General features: G+C 38.6%; 1 protein-coding gene across 2 annotated transcripts in view; it reads left to right on the top strand.

Moving 5' to 3' along the window:
* cdh22 (cadherin 22) overlaps nucleotides 1–21,440 on the top strand; it is a 173,819-nt gene that overhangs the window by 51,991 nt on the left and 100,388 nt on the right. The window contains exon 2 of one of the 2 annotated variants that reach the window (XM_075461520.1): nucleotides 9,485–9,606. The gene's annotated coding sequence lies outside the window, so the exon portion shown is untranslated. Of the gene's footprint in view, nucleotides 1–9,484; nucleotides 9,607–21,293; nucleotides 21,385–21,440 lie in introns of both variants that reach the window. The other variant, XM_075461521.1, reaches the window with a different exon arrangement.

Genomic DNA, 21,440 nt, shown 5'->3' on the forward strand with positions numbered 1-21,440 from the left:
TGAGTAATGCGAGCAGCAAAAACTCCACATACAAACATGTTGTCATACAATGTCAACAAATCTGAATATATGAGCGGCTTCTTAGATAACCCATGCCCACTTGGTTGTAGATGGTCCAATTCTACCCTCCAGTAAGAACCACCTCAAAAAAATGGGTGGCAGATTAAAGATTTAACAGAAAAAAGTGCTGCAGCAACTTTAATGCATGGCTCTAGCTGTCTCAGTCCAACTCTCAACTAATTTTAAAGCAAACTTTAAAATGTCTCTCCATAGAAAATGCATATTAGTCGTATTTCTAATACCTGGTTTAGAACAAGTAAACTAGGCTCCATAGTCTTATCTAGATGGTCTAACCAGAAACAGAACACAAACAAAACAAACTCAAAACTGGGCCATGCTGTCCATGAGAAAAATGAGGGGATGTCTTCTTCGCAACATATTTCAATTGGATAAATTGCTAATATCCTTCCAGCCAGAATTGGCCATGTTTATCCTCTAAATGTCAAAGCAACTTCAACATTCTTGTGATCAATAACACATTCATGTCAGAACTGATTTGCCAGCCAAGTCTTACCAGAAAACTTAACAGATAACAGATATGTTTGTCCAAATGTTCAAAGCATAGTAGTGTCACAATACATGGTTGTCACTTGTACAATGGCAACATTTTCCAAGGCTAATCTTTTAAGAGTGAATTGCATAAGCTGTAAGCTGTACATTTATACTTTTACCTCCTAATCACAACTATTTTTGGGTGAGAGAACAGTAGAAAAGAGTAAGATTTGTGAATTAACAATTTCTTCTATCCCCTTCTTTAAGCTTTTTACTGTGTTTATGGCCAACTCAATCCTAGTGAGATATTAAAAATGGACGTTTTGATTTAGAAACATAGGGAATCATGGGACACTGACATACTAAAAAATTGAAAGGTGGGGTAGGGGATCTTTTTCTGGAACATTTTTTTACATATTGCTTGAAATACTCTTCACACCCCCATTGCAACCAATTAATTAAAAGTTTTGACACAAATATGAAAAGTTTTAGTGGCCTCTAGAACGTACACTCTAGGAAAAACAGTATCCAATCATTGTGAACGGACCGTTCACAATAATTGGATACTGATGCCGTCTATCAAACTGCAATCTGCTCCTCCCTCCCCCTCCTTCCCCCTGTGCGCGTACCCTGCTCCGTAAACGAATTACGCGTCCAGAAGCTTGGCAGGAAGCTAAACTAGAGCCAGCTTGGCTAGCACCTAGCATTATTAAATGTATAGTTATCATATACTAAATACTAAATACGGCAATGATCGATGCTTGTTGTCAGAACAGCGCTCCCTGCACCTTCGTGCTCGTGCGCGTTCATGTACTCTAGAGGCGTGCCTTTGGGGGGAAAGTGAAGAAAAGGGTTGGGACTTTTTACCTGTGTATTTTCAAAATGCAGCTTCGCTGGACTCAAAATCCAGGATCTCCTATCCTACCTTTAAGCTGCATTTATGTAGGGAGCACAGTAAGGCAAATGTAGTAACTGTATGATTTTCAAGCCTTTTTTGGGAAACTGTAACATTTAGTGATTTGAACCAATGTAGCATTTCATGTTCTGGCTAGAGATCAGACATTTTCATGGGCCCTCATTCACAACACCTCTTTTAGTTAGAAAGTTAGAAACAGCCTCAAGCGAGCATGCATACTAGACCATCTACAAGTCGGCAGAACTCTAGTGGATGAATAAAACACCATTCTTACAAAACATAGTGATTACATTGATATTCTGGTAATGGCGTAGCCGGGTGCAGTCAAACAAGTTGGTCCAAATCTCCCTCAGGTATTTACTATGGTTGAGACAGGGTGACTGTTAAAGGGATAATCCGGAGTAAAATGCACTTTAGGTCAATTTACGGGATGTTGGGAGGACATACATTGAGTTGACATCAAAATCATTTAATTCTGATGTGTTTTGAGAATTTTGATTTGACCGTTTTCAGCCAAAAGTCGTTAGCCTGGAGGAGAGTGGGGCATATGGTATCGCCGCTACAAAACACTATTTTTACACCTCTTCTACAGCTCCAAACAACATAACACTTACGTGGTAGTGAGTAGAGGGTCCCTAAATCCAAACAGAAGTGTCCCGAGGTCTTCATGTGGTCGGATAGAGAGTCCAGAATGAATTTAAAACCAGCCAGTTTCTTTCCGGAAATGCTCCTGCTGCAGCTGGCATCTTCAGCGTAAAGTCCGTATAGTAGAGAGCCGAGTGTGGAGTAACACGCTCTGGAAATTCACAATTTCGTTGCCGTTTTTTTTTACAAACATAGTCCAGTATTTCTTTCGAAAGCCAGGATAGGAACAAACACGCACCATAACTCCAAAAGTTTGCTCCGCTGTTTGTTCAACAATCTGCTCACACACCTCTCCTTCTTCTGTGATGGTCACTCCAGTCACGCAAAAGACGTCTTCCGTAAACAGGAGGCTAGGTCACGCGAGACGTAAGGTCACGTGACATTTTATAAAATTCCAACCTGTTAGTAAGCTAGGCTTTGCTGTTGCATACAACTTCATTTCACTTTCGAAAGAAATACTGGACTATGTTTGTAAAAAAAAACGGCAACGAAATTGTGAATTTCCAGAGCGTGTTACTCCACACTCGGCTCTCTACTATACGGACTTTACGCTGAAGATGCCAGCTGCAGCAGGAGCATTTCCGGAAAGAGACTGGCTGGTTTTAAATTCATTCTGGACTCTCTATCCGACCACATGAAGACCTCGGGACACTTCTGTTTGGATTTAGGGACCCTCTACTCACTACCACGTAAGTGTTATGTTGTTTGGAGCTGTAGAAGAGGTGTAAAAATAGCGTTTTGTAGCGGCGATACCATATGCCCCACTCTCCTCCAGGCTAACGACTTTTGGCTGAAAACGGTCAAATCAAAATTCTCAAAACACATCAGAATTAAATGATTTTGATGTCAACTCAACGTATGTACTCCCAACATCCCGTAAATTGACCTAAAGTGCATTTTACTCCGGATTATCCCTTTAAAGCCATAGTGTATGAGTTAAGACCTGTAGAAAGGCCAGTGGAACACACCAATTCCATTATGACAGAAAATGTGCATCTAAAGATACATGTGATTACTGAGAACAATTTTGTATTGATTGTCAGTGACTCATCCTTTTCGAGGGGACATGGAGACTAAGTTCTTGTCAGCAAAATGCACTTGACTGCAAGACAAGGCCTTCAGATTCCTTCATTGTAAGCATCCAGGGTTCAGTTTTTTTTTTCTTTGTTACTCATTCACAGCACAGGCCTACATACACAGTGCTTGCTGTATTGTAACACTGTCAGATGTGACTGCGTGTCTGTCATTAGCATAGTTTTGCCTCACAAATCAATACATCTCTGTTCCTTTGAGCAGGCTTTTGAAGTCAGATTCTGTTTGAAAACCGTTAGCCGTTAAGAAAGCTTTCAAGGCTCATGAGTCTATGGGTATATTTGAATACGGATAAACAGATAGCAACACTGGGAAGCAGTTTGGGCATGCTCTTTTTTCCACATTTACACACACGTGCACACACACACACACACACACACACACACACACATCTTTATAACTTGGTGTGTTTCTAGCCATAGGGAAGTTCTTTATCCATATAACTAGATTATCTCATAGTGAGCTCTGATCAGCTTAATTTGGATTCAACCTACTTAGCCCTCCCTAGTCTGACTGTCAGTCTGTCCTCATGTTCATCTGTCATTTTGTTTACAAATGCTTGTCTTTGTGTCACTTTATTCAACTGTCTCTCTCTCTAGTTTTAGGAAAGGATTACTCACAGCAAGTTATACCTCCTTTCATTTGTCAGTATTTTCCTCTGCTCTTACTAACAGAGATCATTTCAAGCACAGTATTTATGTGGTTCTAGGAATAACATCAGCATTTTTCATTCTCACAATAAACAGATCAAAATATTGTATAATATCTTGTTTTTCCCAAAAAGAAATAAACTCTCTGTAGGAATCTGATTTTACACATATTCGACTAATTCTGTCTCCATGTCTTGGCAGAGTGTCAGTGAGATATATTGACTGCAGTAGTTGCTCAATGTTTTAGTATTGCAGAATCTTTCATGTACCCCAGGGGACTAAAGGATGAGACAACACACTGAGTGAAAACCGACAATTTCATGAAAATTGCATTTCATAAAAATTGCATTTCATAAAAATTGCATTTCATAAAAGTCTGCTTCCCAAAACGCTCATCCAAAAAAATCAGATAATTGTATTTTATTATTACACCTCATTTTGACAACTCACAATGAGTAGAATAACTTTTTACCAATAACTTAATTTTGTATATCTTACTAAGTCATACTAAGTACTTTCCCTTTTGTACCATAACTGTTGCACAGCAATTTCCCGGGGGATGAATAAAGCTTCTTGAATCTTGAATCTTAAACATTCAGGACATTTTCCTACTGGCCAAGGAAAAAGCTATATGAAGCAAAAACACAAAAAACATGTCATGTTTGCAAAAACAAACTGGTCACATGGCAACATGTGAAATAGTTACAAAACAAAAAGCACTGTTCACTCTTTGAATTTTCCTTTTTTGACACACTTTTTTTATTTTTTGGAACTAGTGCTGACATGGTGATCAAGAAACAAGACAAAGGTGACTGAGGACATCAAGGCATAGTGACAGCAGAGAAAATCAAACTGAGAAACTGACCAGAACCAACGAATGAAAAGTAAACTGAATGCACAAAAACTTAAGCAGATACTAACTAAGTGTACAGGAGGAGCTGAACTATGGCAAAGAACATCAGCAAACCAAGAATGAACCAATAACCTACCTACCTGAATCCCAGAAATCAAATGACCAACCACAAACCAAAACTCAACTGTACGGACCGAACATGACATTTATGTTACCAGGTCATGTTCGACTGTAGTATAATCATACGGTCCCAAGTGGGCAGCTCTAAGTATGTGTGTTCACACCAGGCATCGCCACATGCATCCTGAGTGACCCACTCTGTATGCAAATGAACATGTAGAATGTATCACACAGTAAGCTGAGCAGTTAGCTGAGCAAGACGTAGGCACATACACTGCTGTAAAATACATTCAGTAACTGAATTATATCATTATTCATTCAGACATTAAAATACCTAAAGATCATTCTGATTCACCTTTTTGCTCAATTATTTACAAATATTTCAATAAGCTCAGTTATGCCATATCCATGACAAGTAAAGGAACATAAAATAAATGATTCTTGAGCTCTGTGTCAGCGTAGCTCAACTGATACAAGATACACACACACAGAAGCTTTTATCCTAAGCTTTTATTCGAATTTTACCTGTTCACTGGCAAATCAGCAGCTGTTTTCTACAGAATTTACTTCACTTAGCTTCACATATTATTTTTTATAAGTACAGTTGTCATGTAGATATTCTTTATACAGTGATTTTAAAGTATAGCAAATGTTTTCATCTACTATTTGTGTCAACAGTACCACTGAGGATGAGAGAAATCTTTGTCTTTATATTTTTGACTCAAAAGAAAAAAAAGAAAATGATCCATGTTTGCAAAGGAATGGGTTATGTAAGACCATTGTCAATAAGCTGGTCTCTTTGATGATCAACTACTCACTGAGGACTTGGAGAGTAATTAATCAAGAGAGTATGGCCCCCTGGGCTGCGAAGATGAGTCTTAGGAATTTGAGAGCTTAGCCTGTGTTCGTAGAGCTAAGGTTGCACCGTAAACTGTCACTTTCTTACTCTAGTTGGCAATGAGCTACAAGCTTAGCTTATTACAGAGGTCTGGAAAAAGACAGCAGAATGAGGGCAAAAGATCAAGAAGGGAATAGACGCAAAATGGGAGGGAAGCAAGATAAGGGGACATAAAAAGAGCGAAAGGAAGGTTGGAACAAAGAGTGCAACAGAAAGCTTGAAATACAGAGGAAAAGAAGGGGATAGAAGTAATGAGGGATTGAAGGAAAGTAGGGATAAACGAGGAAAGGAGGAGAAGGAGGGGGAAGCAAAAACAGAGTGAAGCAGAGGAGGCACTGTGCCTGGGGGATTGCTATGTGTTTATCCTCCTCTGCAGAAGGCTTCTGAAGCACTACCTCAAGAAACGACTTAAAAGCAGGGTGGCTGCTGCTCTGTGCTGATCTGTTAATACCCACAGATACATGAGGCTTCACCATAGTACTGTGAGGGTGGGGCGGAGCGGCACAGAGTGTTTAAGTGTGCATGAGAGTTTGTGTGTGTGTTTTCCTTATGTGTTCAAGGATCATATCATATCTCTGCAGACCCACCATGTTCCGTCCCACCGTTAGCTTGCCCCATCTCACCCAAAGACGTGAAGTTACCAGAGCGATTTAAAGATTAGATTGGACTATCATGTGGCAGTGTGTCAGCATTGTCACCTAAAGCTGCTGTAGGGGTGGGGCTGGGAGGTGGGAGGGGGTATGACGATCCTGTTTTAAGATCCTGTATAAATAGACTCGTGCCTCCTGGGAATCAGTGTAAAACACCCTGAGAGCCTCACTATGCAGCAAAACATACACATCGGGAGGTGGGAAAGATGCATGGGATTTTAGATGGCTGCCTCACAGAGGACTGTGTCATATGCTCTTAAGTGGCCCATATGATTAATTCAATGAATGTAAAGGTGGGTGTGATGTGATGATATGAAGATCTGAGGTTTCTTTTTGTTTAGGAGTCCTATTTTATTGTGAGCATTTACTAAAGTTGCGAGATCACAGTCTTCTAGTTTGAAATTTGTTTTCATGAAAAGTCAGTTTATCAGAACTACACAAAACAACAAAAATGAAAGAGAAAATCTTGGCAAACTAGGATATTATTATTTATAAGGCTGCAGAGATGTAAACTCAAGACTGAAAAATTTAAACATTCTCTCTTAAGCCTCAATTTAATTTTCAACTCAATTCCTTGGCAAAGAGATGCAAAACCATATATGTGACAAAACAATTTTATGTAAAAGCTGAACTTTCTGGCTTTTTTAAACCATACCCCGGTTTCTTTTCTTATGAAATTGTTGTAATCTTTGTTGTTTAGCTTTCTTTTTCCCCAGATGAAGTAAAGGAAAAAATAAGGAATCACTCAATTGTTTTGAAAAATGAAGGGAATCAAGAACAAACAAACAAAAAAACTAAAATCTCAGTTGTTGCACCTCCTTAGGCTTTTCTGACAGCTTGATTATGGAAATTTTCTTCAGGCAGTCGTCACTATATGTTTCACTCAGTGGGTCTACATGATGAGATTAATTCGATGATAGCTATAGTTGGGTTATGCTCCTTATTTGAGCAAGGGCAATTATCCAAGTATGTATGGCGGTGAGTAAATGGAATCATTGGCAAAATGCATGTGATACCCCAGTACGATAGGTGGCGCTGTACCCATTTCAACTATTGCTAATAGAGCCACTTCCTGTTGACCTCTTCACCACCAACAACAACAACAAACTCAGACATTCGAGAAAGATGTCGAACAAAGAGCAACATGAAGCTACGTCCCTCTACATTTTGTTTGTGATGAGCTGCTTATTGCACATACGTGATGCACAACGGTGCATTCTCCATCGCGTTGTTTGTTTCTCTCCGATGGCGACAACAACAGTAATATCGTCTCCTTTGACTTCAGGGTCACGACCCCGGGAAAAAATCTCAAGCATGCGCAGAACGCAAAGTCTAATTCACCACGTGCTTCACCGTCTACAAGCACGTTTATTTTGACTTTAATCAACCGAGTTATCTCAGGGTCTTAATCCAATCGCGAGTAATCCGATCCGATCCAATTTCTTGGTGTATACATGAACTTAATAACTCAGTCTTATTGTAATTTAGCCCTTAATCCGATTCTTTACAGTGCCATGTAACCCCACTGACTGAACCTGCATCAAATAAAAAATCTGGCTTTAACTCTTTGCAATTTTCTTTAATCTTTTTATCCAGTGCACATTTTCATCACTGAATATCACTGACACCAATCATCCACAGTCCATAACTGCTTCTATCAAGTCCACAGTGGCCCTGTTTACCTTTAGTTTTTCTTTATGTAAATCCTGCTTCCTTAAGCTATTTCCTATAGTTTGGTCACAAATATTGACTCCTGTTTCTACCCATTTGTTTTACATTTCTTTTGTGTGCATTTTCTATTTTCAAGGCATATTACTTTGAATTTTCTGTCCTGACACTGATGTCTTTCTTTGTCAACCTTTTGGTTTCCCTTTAACAACATCCCATTTTGCTTACACTTTCTTCAAATTTTAGACACAGTTAACGAGGAACAACCACGTTGCCAGTCGAATTAGGTTTTTGAAAAAGTTTTATAATGCTTTCCGTGGTTTTTACTGACAACTCTCTTGTTGGGGCCATATTTCCTTTTTAATTAACCAGGTGCAACAGCTCATTAAGTTCTGCAAGCACTCTCTTTTTACTCCAGACTCATTTGCATATTTAGACTCCTCCAGGTTTTGGTTTTAGCAATGCAAATTACATGGTCATTCTATATTTTTTACTTTTTTACTCTATTTTTCTAACAATTGAGTGGTTTGAAAATGCTAAAACATTTTTTTTTACATATGTTATGTTTTACTTATGTTTTACAAAAGCAGATGTTAAGCTATTAAATTGAATTGTTTTGTGTCACGCAATTAGCTGTATGAATTGTTAATACAAGTACATGAGCATATGTATCTACAAATGCTATGGCTAACAAACTGGTAACTGAACAAACATCTGCCCAGTTCAAATGACCTCCATTTTAGCTAGTGAGGAGATAAATAATGTTCCACTGACTTAAGAAGCCGAAATCTTGCAGTTTCATCTTGCTCAGAGAGTCTGAGGCTTGTAATCTGGACACAGTTACAAGGCAACTGGGCTTCAGTAGATTTCTTTTTTTAATGTCATCATTAGGATAAAGTTTGTGTGATTAGACTCAAGTCAGACAGTAATTAACAGTCAAATAGCTGCACTGCAATCTCAAGGGAACCCTGATGCATGTGTGTGTGTTTTGGGCCTCAGGGTTTGTGTGTGTGTGTGTGTGTGTGTGTGTGTGTGTGTGATGGTGAAGTGGGGTAGGAGATAATTAAATGAAGACCGTAGACTCCTCCTCTTCCACCGCCTTATCCTTACTGAAGCATCCTGCACTGTCAACCTTGTAGCTCGGATGAAGATTGCAGTTAACGATGGCGTTTTTAAAACCACTTTAGCACCTGCTCTATAACACTCCCTTTTTTCTCCACACAGACCAAAGATTTTTTTAATGTCTCCTTTTCTCTATCCTTTTTCATCTTTGGTCTTCACCTTTTTTCTCCACGTTGCATTGGCAAATTTCCTGCCCCCCTTTTCCACCTCCACCCTTCCATTCCGTACACTCCCATTAAAAAATCTAACTGGGGAATTTATTCATTGTAGCTGCAGAAAACAAAGAAGTTCACTCCAGGCTATGTTTTGTTTGTTCAGGAGTCAAGCAAGAGACACAGACCTGGAGAAAGTAGTGTTGGATGGCATTATTAAGACAACCTGAAGGACCTTAGAGCCATCTTTCACACAGAAAGGCAGCAAGGTCATCTGGCAACGGGATGGTGAGTCTTATTTGCTTATTCCATAAGCTATGAGGCACTATGGTCTGCAAAGCTTCATTTGAATTATTTCAAAAAGTGTTAAAAATGCCATTAGTAAACTGACCTGTAGCCTGGTTAATTGCTTGGCTATTATCCACTGTCATGCATGTGCTGCCCTAGGTAAAAAAAATGCTACACATCTCTTTTTTCCTTTTGAGAATAAAAACGGGAGAGATGCACACTAAAAACTTTTGTTTTATATATATATATTTATATATGTTGCAAGTAAGTGAGTAAAACATTATCACTACACAATATCCTGTTATATAAATGTGTTGATATATGACATTCTATACATTGAGGGCAATCTGCACTTTATATAACTGAGCTTGGCAAAAACGGTTAAGCGAGCGAGTGCGTGCGTGTGTGTATGGTTTTATTCAATATTATCATGTTTTACTGCAGGCTGCGTGTTTCTTGTACTCTGGATTACGCTACTGTCAAAAACTGCTGAGTCAGTCAGCTTAGTGGCCTCACAGACTTGTCCTAATATGTCTGGTCCTGTGTCAGGTCTTTAACCATCAGAGTTCGTATCCAAATGGAGAATCAAATCTGAAGATGATATTAGTTTGTTTTTGTTTACACCATCTGCCATCAGATGTGACTGAAGCAGTGGTGTCAAAAGTACACACATTTGTTACTTAAAGGGATAGTTCGGGATATTTGACATGAATCTGTATGGCATCACCATAACCAGTGTCGTGCATTCAAACTGACTTACCCCCGACAGTGTCCTGTGAGCCGAGTTCTTGTCCAGTGTTAGTCAAGGCGAAAGTAGTCCGGCTTGTTTGCTGGGGTCAAGAAATTAGCGCGTTTCTCTTCCCAAAACAGTACGTGTGCTAAAGAGTGATTTATTTCATCACAAAAACCGAAGCCGGCAAAAGTCACTCCTCGTTATCACTTGGGCCCTACTGTCTCTCGTTGTGTATCAGTGCGCACGTCATTCTGACCGCGAGCTGTGCGCACGAGTCGATTCACTTTGTTTACTGCTCGGGAAGATGTCTGACTACGAGAGCGACGAGGAACATATTGACTTCCGTTCAGAGCCAAGGGGGTATCTTTATGAACCCGTTTATACTGAGGAGGAAGTTCGCCAAATGGACTTAGATCGGGCAGAAAGAGAGAGGGTGGACAGAGAAGTGATGGAAACAGAAGCTGGAGCCACTGCTGGAGCTGCGATACCCAGGGTGGCCGACAAATCCTGGTGCACTTGTTTGAAGTGCGAAGTAATGCAGACAGAGGTGGAATGTTACTGCTGCCACGAGTGGGATTTAGTTATGCCCCAGATACAAAACCTTTCCATAGATGAGGATGTCGGCGGGACAGCTGCTGCCTGCATCACAAATAACGGTGACTTCCCTGCACTCCTGAATGCAGGTGTCTTGAGAACTTTTTTCCATGTTCCCAAGATCAACTAGAAGAGGCGTCCCAGACCAGCTGGACCCGATGGCCAGTTGTCTGCAGAGTAAGTGTTGAGCACTGCCAAAGAACAGAAAGACTAGTGCGCACAGCTCGCGGTCAGAATGACGTGCGCACTGATACACAACGAGAGACAGTATAGGGCCCAAGTGATAACGAGGAGTGACTTTTGCCGGCTTCGGTTTTTGTGATGAAATAAATCACTCTTTAGCACACGTACTGTTTTGGGAAGAAAAACACGCTAATTTCTTGACCCCAGCAAACAAGCCGGACTACTTTCGCCTTGACCAACACTGGACAAGAACTCGGCTCACAGGACACTGTCGGGGGTAAGTCAGTTTGAATGCACGACACTGGTTATGGTGATGCCATACAGATTCATGTCAAATATCCCAAACTATCCCTTTAAGTATAAGTATAGATACTGCAGTTTAAAAACACTCTGATAAAAGTTGAAGTATCAATTTGACCTCTTTACTCAAGTAAAAGTGAAAAGTATGTGCTCCAAAACCTACTTAAAGTATAAAAGTATAAAGTAACCTTTAAATTAAAAAAAATAATACATTTTTTTTTTAAAAACCCACACAAAAAGGTAGATGCCACTATATGAATTGCAAGCTTAATTTGAAAACTGATTAGTTCTACACGTGGGTCTTCGGTGTGCACGGTTTGCATTGCATTTTCCACGAGTCATTTTTGCACCCGACTATTTCGAAAAATTCTTTGAGATAGGGCCAAGGATGAGGAAGGTCTTGTTGGTCTCCGTCTCCATCTCCCGATACGCTCTCGCCTGTGTCCGACCTTTCAGACATTTCGCCATCTTTTTCTGAATCCGACATTGTGGCGTGGCACACACTTCGCGCAGATTCGCGTTTGCAGTTTGTAGAACACCTGCTTGCTTCTGACGAATTGACGATTTCCTTGTGTGTCAGCACAAATTTGCCGAATAGCCTAACCAATGAGTGTTTGCGTTATATGATTCATCCAATTACACTCGTTCTCACTAGGTGTGGATGGCGCCACTGATCTGTATTGGATGGCGCACATGACGTGAAATACGTAATCATTAAACTGAAGCCAAGAGTAACGAGGCTGTTTTTTTTGAAAATGTAAGGGATAGAAAGTACAGATACTTGTGTGAAAATGTAATGAGTAGAAGTCAGAAGTAGCCAGAAAAATAAGTAATGGAGTAAAGTACAGATACCTAAAAAGTGTACTTAAGTACAGTAACGAAGTATTTGTACTTCGTTACTTGACACCTCTGGACTGAAGGTACTACAGGCTATAATCTGATACATCTTGGAGGATGTTTTTCTGAGGTGTTTTTAATTAGAAATAGGTGTATGTGTGTTCATTTCATTCATAGAGGACCTGAAAGAATCTGAATAGCTAGATATCCTGCAGAATTTACTTCTAGCCTTAAAGTAAATCATGCTCTCTGAGCATCATTCCAAACTTATGAAGGTGACATGGCCTGAATTAAGGTTTCGAAGGATGAGACACATCCTAGTAAACACAGGATAAAAGCAAGATGTTATTGATGAGTTTACACTAATGGTAGCTAAAGTTTCCTAGTGAATAATTAGCTTTTAATAGTTAATAATTATTGGTAGAAAAAAAAATACCCCCAAAAATTTTCTTCAGTCACATGCAATATAAGAAACTGTTGCTGTAGTCTGAACAAGTAAAGGGTTTTAGAGATAACCTATTAAAGTGGATATTGCAGTCATTGTATAATTTATCTTTGAACACTTTACACAGCAAATGGAATGGTAAATGGACTGTACTTGTATAGCGTATAGTGGTCTAGCTGACCACTCAAAGTGCTTCTAACACTACATGCCACATTCACCTATACACACACACTCATACAGCACATCTTAAGTCTTTACATAACTACGTGCTTTCTACCCATTCATACACACACATTCATACACTGATGGATGCATCGGTATTGCAACGTGGGGTTCAGTGTTTTGCCCGAGGACGCTTCGATATGTAGCCCGAGGAAGCCGGAGTTGAACCACCGACCTAAAGCAGCTCTCACTAGAAAACTATTCTGGATGTACACTTGTAATTCACACAAACATTTCATTCTAATGCTGCCATGTAGGGTGATGAGTGAGCCCATACACTATGGGGTTCAGTGTCAGGCTCAAGGGCACAGGGCTTAAGACTGTTGTTAGGCCATGTTGGCATTTTCTTAAATGTTTGTTTTTGAAAATAGTTGCCTATGACACAGTAGTAACAAGTTTTCTTTTAGCAGTTCCATCTGAAATACAAATTTCTCAGTTGTTAAAATTCAAAATGTTTCTCAAGAGAATAGTTTGTAAAATGAGCTTTCATGGTTAGCAAGAGTAAGATCAAAGAAAGCTGGTGCAACCCTTAGACATCTGTCTGTTTAATGTGTGGCTACAGACTTGAAATTGATAGTTAAGCTGAGTAATTAAGATTTTATGCCTTGGTTGTGTAGTCCTTACAGAACCAGGTGTGAGAAAGACAGCAAGCGAAGAATTGTGAATATATTCAAATGTAATTAAAATACTTTAGCAGCAGACTTTCATACAGTGAAATATTAGATACAAACATAAAATGTACTTTGGTACACATTGCTGGCTCTACACTGACTTTTAAATGTTCCCCCTAGCCATCTAATAGCTTCTTGGACCTTTCTACTGGTATAATCAGACTTTGTCTTCAATTGGTGTTCAAGCTCCTTTAAGCTTGCAGGAGTCATTTTTGCAACAGCAGACCTCTCGAAAGGTTTTCAGTGGGATTTAGGTCATGACTCATTGTTAGCCAGTTTAAAACACTCTTAATTCTCTTTTTCAACAGTCATTTCGTGCTTCTGAGTAATACATTTTGCTCTGAAATTCCGTCAAAATTGTCTTTTTCATCATTTATTTGAAACACTCATTGCCTCCAATATCAGAGGTGGCGCAGTTTCTAAACAAACTAAAGCAATCCATTCCAAAAGAGTTCTACTTTGGTTTCTGCACATCATCATAGAAATACTTTGCTTTTATACATATATGTCTAAGGTTTTTATAATAATTAGTCTTAACTTTTTGTTGGAGTTGCGGTAATCTCCTTGCCCCTCTCTCATGGATTCTTGCTTGACTCAATGTGCAATACATGACGAGGGAAGAAACAACTCCTCCAGATTATCCCATGTCGTCCTGAAGCTGTGTTTTGCCTGATGTCAAACTTTTTTACAACTATGATATATGAACTGAAAAAGTGAAAACAGCTGAAACAGGGATTTTGAGATCTTTGACTTTATAACCCTGGGATTTGTTTTGTCATTGGAGTTTCTGATGTTCTTAACAGCTATCTTATGTTCATCTTTGTGATGAAAAATTTGGATGCAGCCAACACACTGTTTCCAGTGAAACCACTACTCAGTGGTTGGTTCTCGGTTCATGTGCATTGTTTGTATTTATTTCAAGAGACGTTTAGGGGTTGCAATATTTGTTGCATATATAAAAATGGATCCATAATGCCAAAGTGGCTGACAGAGCATGACTTCTGAAAAATAAATCATCAAACTGGTGACCATGAAATAAACCTATAAGATTGTTACATGATTTTGGAGAATCGTGCATATGAAATACTATTTAAGATGCCATTCAAAAGAAAAATAAATAAACCAATTAAAATAAACAGGGCTAGCAATTTTAAAAAAATCACTTTCTTTTCAGCAGAGGTTCCCATGATGTTATGGTGCCTCTAGTGCAACAGTTTGTTTTTTAGCTCTAGTTTTTGTGCTTTGTAAGGAAACAAGATACACTATGTTAATTAATTAACTTTAGAGGTCATGCTGTGTTGTAATTATTAATAGTTTTAAAGTTTGGAAAAGCAAGCTTAAATGTTCTTCCCAATTTTGATAACTGTCACCTGGTTGCAGTTGTGTTAGTGTTTATAGAAAAAAAAAAAAAAAAAAAAAGCTGTTGGAGGTGAATTAACAGCTTCCATACAGAGGACCTGCTGTTCAAAGAGTTTGAAGCTGCAAAAAATATGTCATTGGTGCCATGCCAGGATGTGATATTACTAGCTTTAAATCCTTTGGCACTAATCAAAACCAGACTTACTGCACATACTGAGAAACTGGCCCATATACACACACACAAATGCACAAGCTCATGCTTTGTTGACGATAACTTGCTGGACTTGCAGTGACCCTCGTGGTGTAGTTCACAGGCCAGATGACAGTCTGCAGTGCATCTACCATCTGGCCAGGGAAGCTGTGTTGATGTCCCTATATTTTCACTCTCTGTCTATATTACATTTGTTTTTTATGCAATAACAGTTGCAGTTTTATCAATAATGTACCAACAAATAAGACCAAAACAATAAAGATGTGACTGCACTGTAGATGTAAAAAGACTAAAAATAGGTGTTGTTTAACACTTTAATTTTGTTTGTATTATTACTGTTTGATAGATTTAACATTCAAATATACACTGGCGAGCATATTGGTGTTTTTCCTAAATTTCTAAGAAATAAAAGAACTAAAAAACATAACATGCATATGTATTTGCACACCACGGCACTTTTTTTCCAGCAATTAAGTCTCTATGAGCTTGCCCCATCTAGCCACTTGGATTTTTTGCCCATTCTTCAAAGCAAGTCTGCTCCAGCTCCTTTAAGTTGGACGGATTCCTCTGATGTACAGCAATCTTTATGTCGTTCCATAATTCCAACACATTTAAACATTTCCACTTAAACCACTTGAGTTTTGCTTTAGCAGTATAGGGTTGTTGTCCTGCTGGAAAATGAACCTCCATCCCAGTCTCAAATCTCTGGAAGACTGAAACAGATTTTCCCTGAAGAATCTCCCTGTATTTACCACCAACCGCCATTCTCCGAACAACACTGCATGGTGCTGCAACAACCATGCTTCAATGTGGGCATAGTGTTTTTGTGGTGATGTGAGGTATTTCGTTTGAACCAAACAGTGTTTTTCTTGATGGCCAAAAAGGTACATATAATATAGTATACATACACTGATAATGTGACACATATGCACACTTCACTTTTGTTTAGTTTTTATTATTATTGTTATTATTTTTTAATTCAATTTCACAGATTTTGACACTAATATTTGTTGATTTTTTTTTCACATATAATCCCCAAAAATCTATTTGAATAACGTAACGCAAATGAAATTGGATGAATGCCAAGGGAGGTCAATCATTTTTCAAGCCACGTTAATCTTGATGAACAGTTTGCTTCAAGGCAGATATGCTCTGGGGTTCAATAAGTCAAGCCTCGGATTAACTTGTTAAAATAGAATATTAATGGTAGGTCTGCATGTGTACATTGAAGGGTTTTAGGTTAAATTTACAGTTTAGTCCTGTGAAATGTGTAACGTGCAATGCGGAAATGCTCATGCTTCTGTTAGTTTCTCAAACAGCTATATCTGTGAGTCATGCTTGTATAAATGTGTTAAACTTTCTGAGCTCATATGCGCATGCTTGTGTGCTCACATGCCTCCATATGTCTCCTAATCCAAGAGACTGGCACACATCATAGCGTTGGGAGCTGGGGAATTTAGAGTTGTTCTGCTACATTCATCAGTCTAAAGAAACACTGAGTAAGAACTTATGCAGCAGTGTTTAGCACATTACACAAAATAAAGAAAGATTTTGACTTTGTGAAGGCAACAGCTGCCTCGCTGAATGAGGAATCCACTGTAGAGAAGATTCAAAGGGGCAATTTTACACCAGCTTATGAGCAGGGGAGTGAATAGAGGGATGTGCACCGCTTAGAGACTGCCAGATGTTACACAAGGGAATCCATCTGCAGCAAGAGTGACCAAGGGTGGAAGGATTGTAAATTGGCTCTGAAAAATTGGGTCCTGACATAGAGGCAGATGAACAACATATTCAGGGTGTAAAAAGTTTGATGAAAAACGTTTGCCAGTTTAATTCAGCATGTTTTTTTTTCTTTTTTCTTTTCTCAATTCACTCTCCCAAGGAATTTATGTTTTCATCTCTGTTTTTTGGGATGTTTTCCAAAATTGCACAACAGATTTCAAACACATTTAGTGGGAAGTTTGGATGATTGGTTTGGATTTGGGTTTGGATCTCAGTTCCAGTTTTCAAAAGATTACACGTTAACACACTTTGTTGTGTTATATTTCCCATCAAACACACATAGGGAGCCAACAGCCTGGCAAAGAAATCAACAAGTCCTCTGACTGAAATGGTGATATAAGTAGTTTTTTTTTTAATACCTCTCACTATAACGATGGCCGGTAAAATAGTGCCCATACAAGTGGTAGAGGGCTCATATGAGCATTTCCAAATCAGAACAGATGTAATTCTTAAGTTTATTGTTTACAAAGCCACAGAGATGGATGAAGATGAGCTAAGCTTTCAACCATGGGCTTTTGTGTGGCAAGAGATCAAGTTTGGTCAGGGTTAGAAAAATATCATTATCAATATCATTGTGATTTAATATATTATATTTATATTATATTTATTATATTCAATAATAATATATTTTTTACAACATGACCATCACTGTCATTGGCGCCATTATGCTGGTACCTTAGTTACATATAAACACAACATATTATGACAAAATGTTGTCACTTATTCTGGTTGGCTTTAATAAATAACATCACATGATTAGGACTGGAAGTCAAAGCTACTTGGGTTGGGTTAGAAAAGGATCATAGTTAGGGCTAAAAAGCAATGCAACTGTACTGCCATGGATGCCATTTTAATTCCGTATGAACAAATCCCACATGGCCACTTTTTGGGGAGGAGGAAAGTCTCGAGAAAACCCAATGACAATATCGAAAAGAATACCTTGGGTTGTGTCTTCTTACTGAAGGCTACCTGACCAATTTATTTACTGCTCCAAAAATGAACTAGGAACAGTGAGGTCATGATGAGGTTTAAATGAAACAAGTATTACAAAGCAAAAAAAAACATAACAGTATAAGTAAAATGGTTACCTTTCTGGTCAAACTTTTCTATGGCTACAACAGTGCAAAGAAACTTCATACTTTAATTCTAAGATCCTTCAGATGCCAAATCTCCCCCCAAAAAAAAACTAAACTAAAAACACACCCAAGTATAAGACTTCTGTTTGTTTAAACCCTTTTACCGCTCTCCAGACATATTGTGATTCCATGACAGATGGGAGAGGTGAGAGGCAACAGCAGAGTATACACTTATCATTACAGTGGCGAATGTGTGTGTTTGGGTGTGTATGTGTGTATATGTGAGCAATGAAGCAATGCTTGGTCTAAGCATTCAATGTGTTAGGTGTGGCAGGTGGCTGGCAGTCAGGCGTGCTCCATGTTAAATCCAGCTTCTGTTGTTGTTTTTTATCTTTTAAGTAGAGAGCTCTTTTGTTTTTGCATCTGAAAACACTGATGGTAGGTGTAGGCTGCCAAGTTGGTATAGACATTGTACATAACAAGAGAGTGGAAACAGCATGTGGTTTGTGGTAGTCACTGCATGTAAAGAATTGCATAAAGTGTAAGAATGTTTAGGCAAGTGCTGGATAGATAGAACCATGTTAACAATACAAATCAATCCATCTTTCTTGACTTCTTTTACGATGCATATTTATTCTCTAGAGTTTAGTTGTGTTATTATTTGCTCCTCTGAAATGAACAGCCAGTCTAAGGTCTCTTCCATGATTCTTACATTGGAGTTCCCATTAGTCCTCACTCTCTGTTTCAAAAGCTTGCCACAGATTTTGTGAGCTTTCAGACCATCTAACTTCCTTGTCTATCTTGTACAAGCTTCAGAGAAAGAACAAATCCATATACACGAAACTGGAGCGAGAAATTCTGTTAGGCACCGCCACCTTCTCAAATGTAATAGTGAACTAAGCAAAGGGATCTTTGAGGAAGCAAAGGGACTTTTAATGAACAGGCCTGTTATTGATCTGTGGACAAAACAGTCGTTAATTATGTGTGGTGGGCATTTAATTGAGGGAGTGAAAGAAGGTCCCTGCTTGCAAAGCTAATGCCCGAGCAAGAATGAGGAGAATTTGATTGAGTTCTGTGCCACTGGGGTAAAGGATGGGACACAAATGATCACTGAGCCTCTGGATCTTCCCCTCCTCCCTTTTGTGCTTCTCTCTCTTTTTTCTATCCTGTCTTTCTCTGCTTCTCCCTTTCTTTGTCTTTTAGCATGTGCCACTTGTGCCGCTGAATTACCACACTATTTCCTAATGTGAAGGAAATGCCATGTATCCACTCATTTTCCTCAGATTTGTGTATTCTTTTGTCATCCTTTCAGCCTGTTTACACAAATCTTAAGTTTCTTTTGTCATGCATAAACAGTTGTAGTGAGGAAGTGTCGTAAGAAAAAAGAGTGGAAAACAAGCACATTGACTCAACATGTTTTTGGTGTGTATTCTTGTGTGTTTAAATGCTACTGCATCTATGCTTCTGTGGTTCAATCTATCTCATCTATCTTTTGGAAACGTACCTCATAGTCATCATTTAGCAGCCCTGTGAGTGCGTGCGTTGCAACACTAACAAAATATTATTGTAAAATGTAGAATTTTTTATATGACCTGTTGTTTACCACAGCATGAATGCATTAGATTCATTTCTGAAGTTTTGACCTGCTAAACTAAAATGACTATGATCACACAAACCTGAGTACACAAATCACGTTGAGCAATCAGATGAAACTTGAATCATCTGTTCGAGTGTAATGTACAGCAGCAATGTCAATTTCAGACTCGGATGCTTCAGACTCTTCTGGAGATGAATGGTGTTATTTAACTGAACAACTACACAGTGTAATCCTCACACCGGATGAGTTGTGTTCAAACAAGAGTGTTTAAGCTCGGCATTAATTTGATTCTCATTAAGAGAGGCTTATTCATCTCTGCACCTCCTAAAGAATCAAGACTGGTGTCTTCAAGTCTTGCTGGCAGCCATTACCATAACTATAAAATTGCTTTTATACCAGCGGTTTTGTGTCATAAGTCTGATGTGCCAAGCTATTACTCGTGGTTATAAGTGCAAGTGCTGAATTCACTCTCAGAATGGATTTATGTAAAGAGATCAATTTCTTGCGGATGGGAAAGAAAAAAAAATCCTTTTTTAGAATTTCTAAATATAGCTTTGCCATCTTTGCCTGTCTGGAGCTGGGAGTTGTACGTTGAACAGCACTCTTACTTAGAGTGTGCCCGCAAACAAGATAAGGAAAAATATTTCAAGGTAAATGTGTTGGAAAATGTGAAAATGTTAGTGTAAATTTAAAAATGTAGCTGAAAAAAAACAAAAACATAAAAAAAAAAGAAGAGGAGAAAAAGACAATTTAGTTGATTTAACTAGCATTTTTACAATACATCTTATGGACAACAAACATTTTCCACAGTCCACATGAAAACAAAATGAGCAGTGACACAATGAATTATTTGGATGTATGGCTCAGTTTGAGTTTTCAACCCTGATGCCACATTTCTATCTTGAAAGCACACATTATTAGCAAGTCCAGCAAAATTCCAATTTAATGCGATTTTAAAGATTCAAATCTAGTTCTTATCATACAACCTACACTCATTGGTAGTTAACTTGATTCATTTAGATAAAGTTTTAAATAATCTTACTTTGTTCATCTCTGTCACTATATCATGAGACCAGTGATATGACTATTAGAAATCAAATGTTAGCTCTATGTACAAAGTTACATCGTGTATGAGAACCATCAGTCTAAGTTTCAATTCTGCATTCAATTCAATTGTGGAATTTATGATGAATTAAGGCACTGTTCCTATGTGATGAAATGTAAAGCAACCCCTTGAGAATCTACTAATGTTCCTTATGAAAAGGTAAATCCATCTATTAGCCTTATTTTTTGAACATAAACAGTCCTCCAAATGTTCATCCTGTGCGAGTTTAGCTATAGAAAATTTCTCTTCCGTTGTTTCTGTGACAAGCCGGAGCACCCTACTGTTTCCTTGAGGGCTTTTAAGCCAACAGGGTGTCATTAAATAGGTAGCAGCTGTGACATTTTTTTTTTTATTTTCTTTGCTACCTCAACCCTACAGATGTTTGTGTCTCTGTGTGAATAAGAAGTATACACATGCTTGAATGTAGTACCTGACATAGTGTGTGCGCAAGCATAAATCTGTTTAATGTCCATGAGCTTTTGTAGCAAGCACATCTGTGGGTGTATGTGTGATCTGCAATGCCCTGTTTTTCCCCCAGAGTCCTGAACTTCTCATTTCTCTGTGATAAATAGGTGTTGCTATGGTGCACGTGTGGCCTCAACATGAAACGGTCAGCTGGCCCCGTGGGATCAGTTCATTTCATGGTTAGACACGTCATTACTGGTATGGATCTATTTATAGTTTTTTTGTGTGTTTTTTTGTATTTTGCTGTTTTTTTC

The sequence above is a fragment of the Odontesthes bonariensis genome, chromosome 3 (assembly GCF_027942865.1).
Source record: "Odontesthes bonariensis isolate fOdoBon6 chromosome 3, fOdoBon6.hap1, whole genome shotgun sequence".
In the NCBI taxonomy this organism is placed as follows: domain Eukaryota; kingdom Metazoa; phylum Chordata; class Actinopteri; order Atheriniformes; family Atherinopsidae; genus Odontesthes; species Odontesthes bonariensis.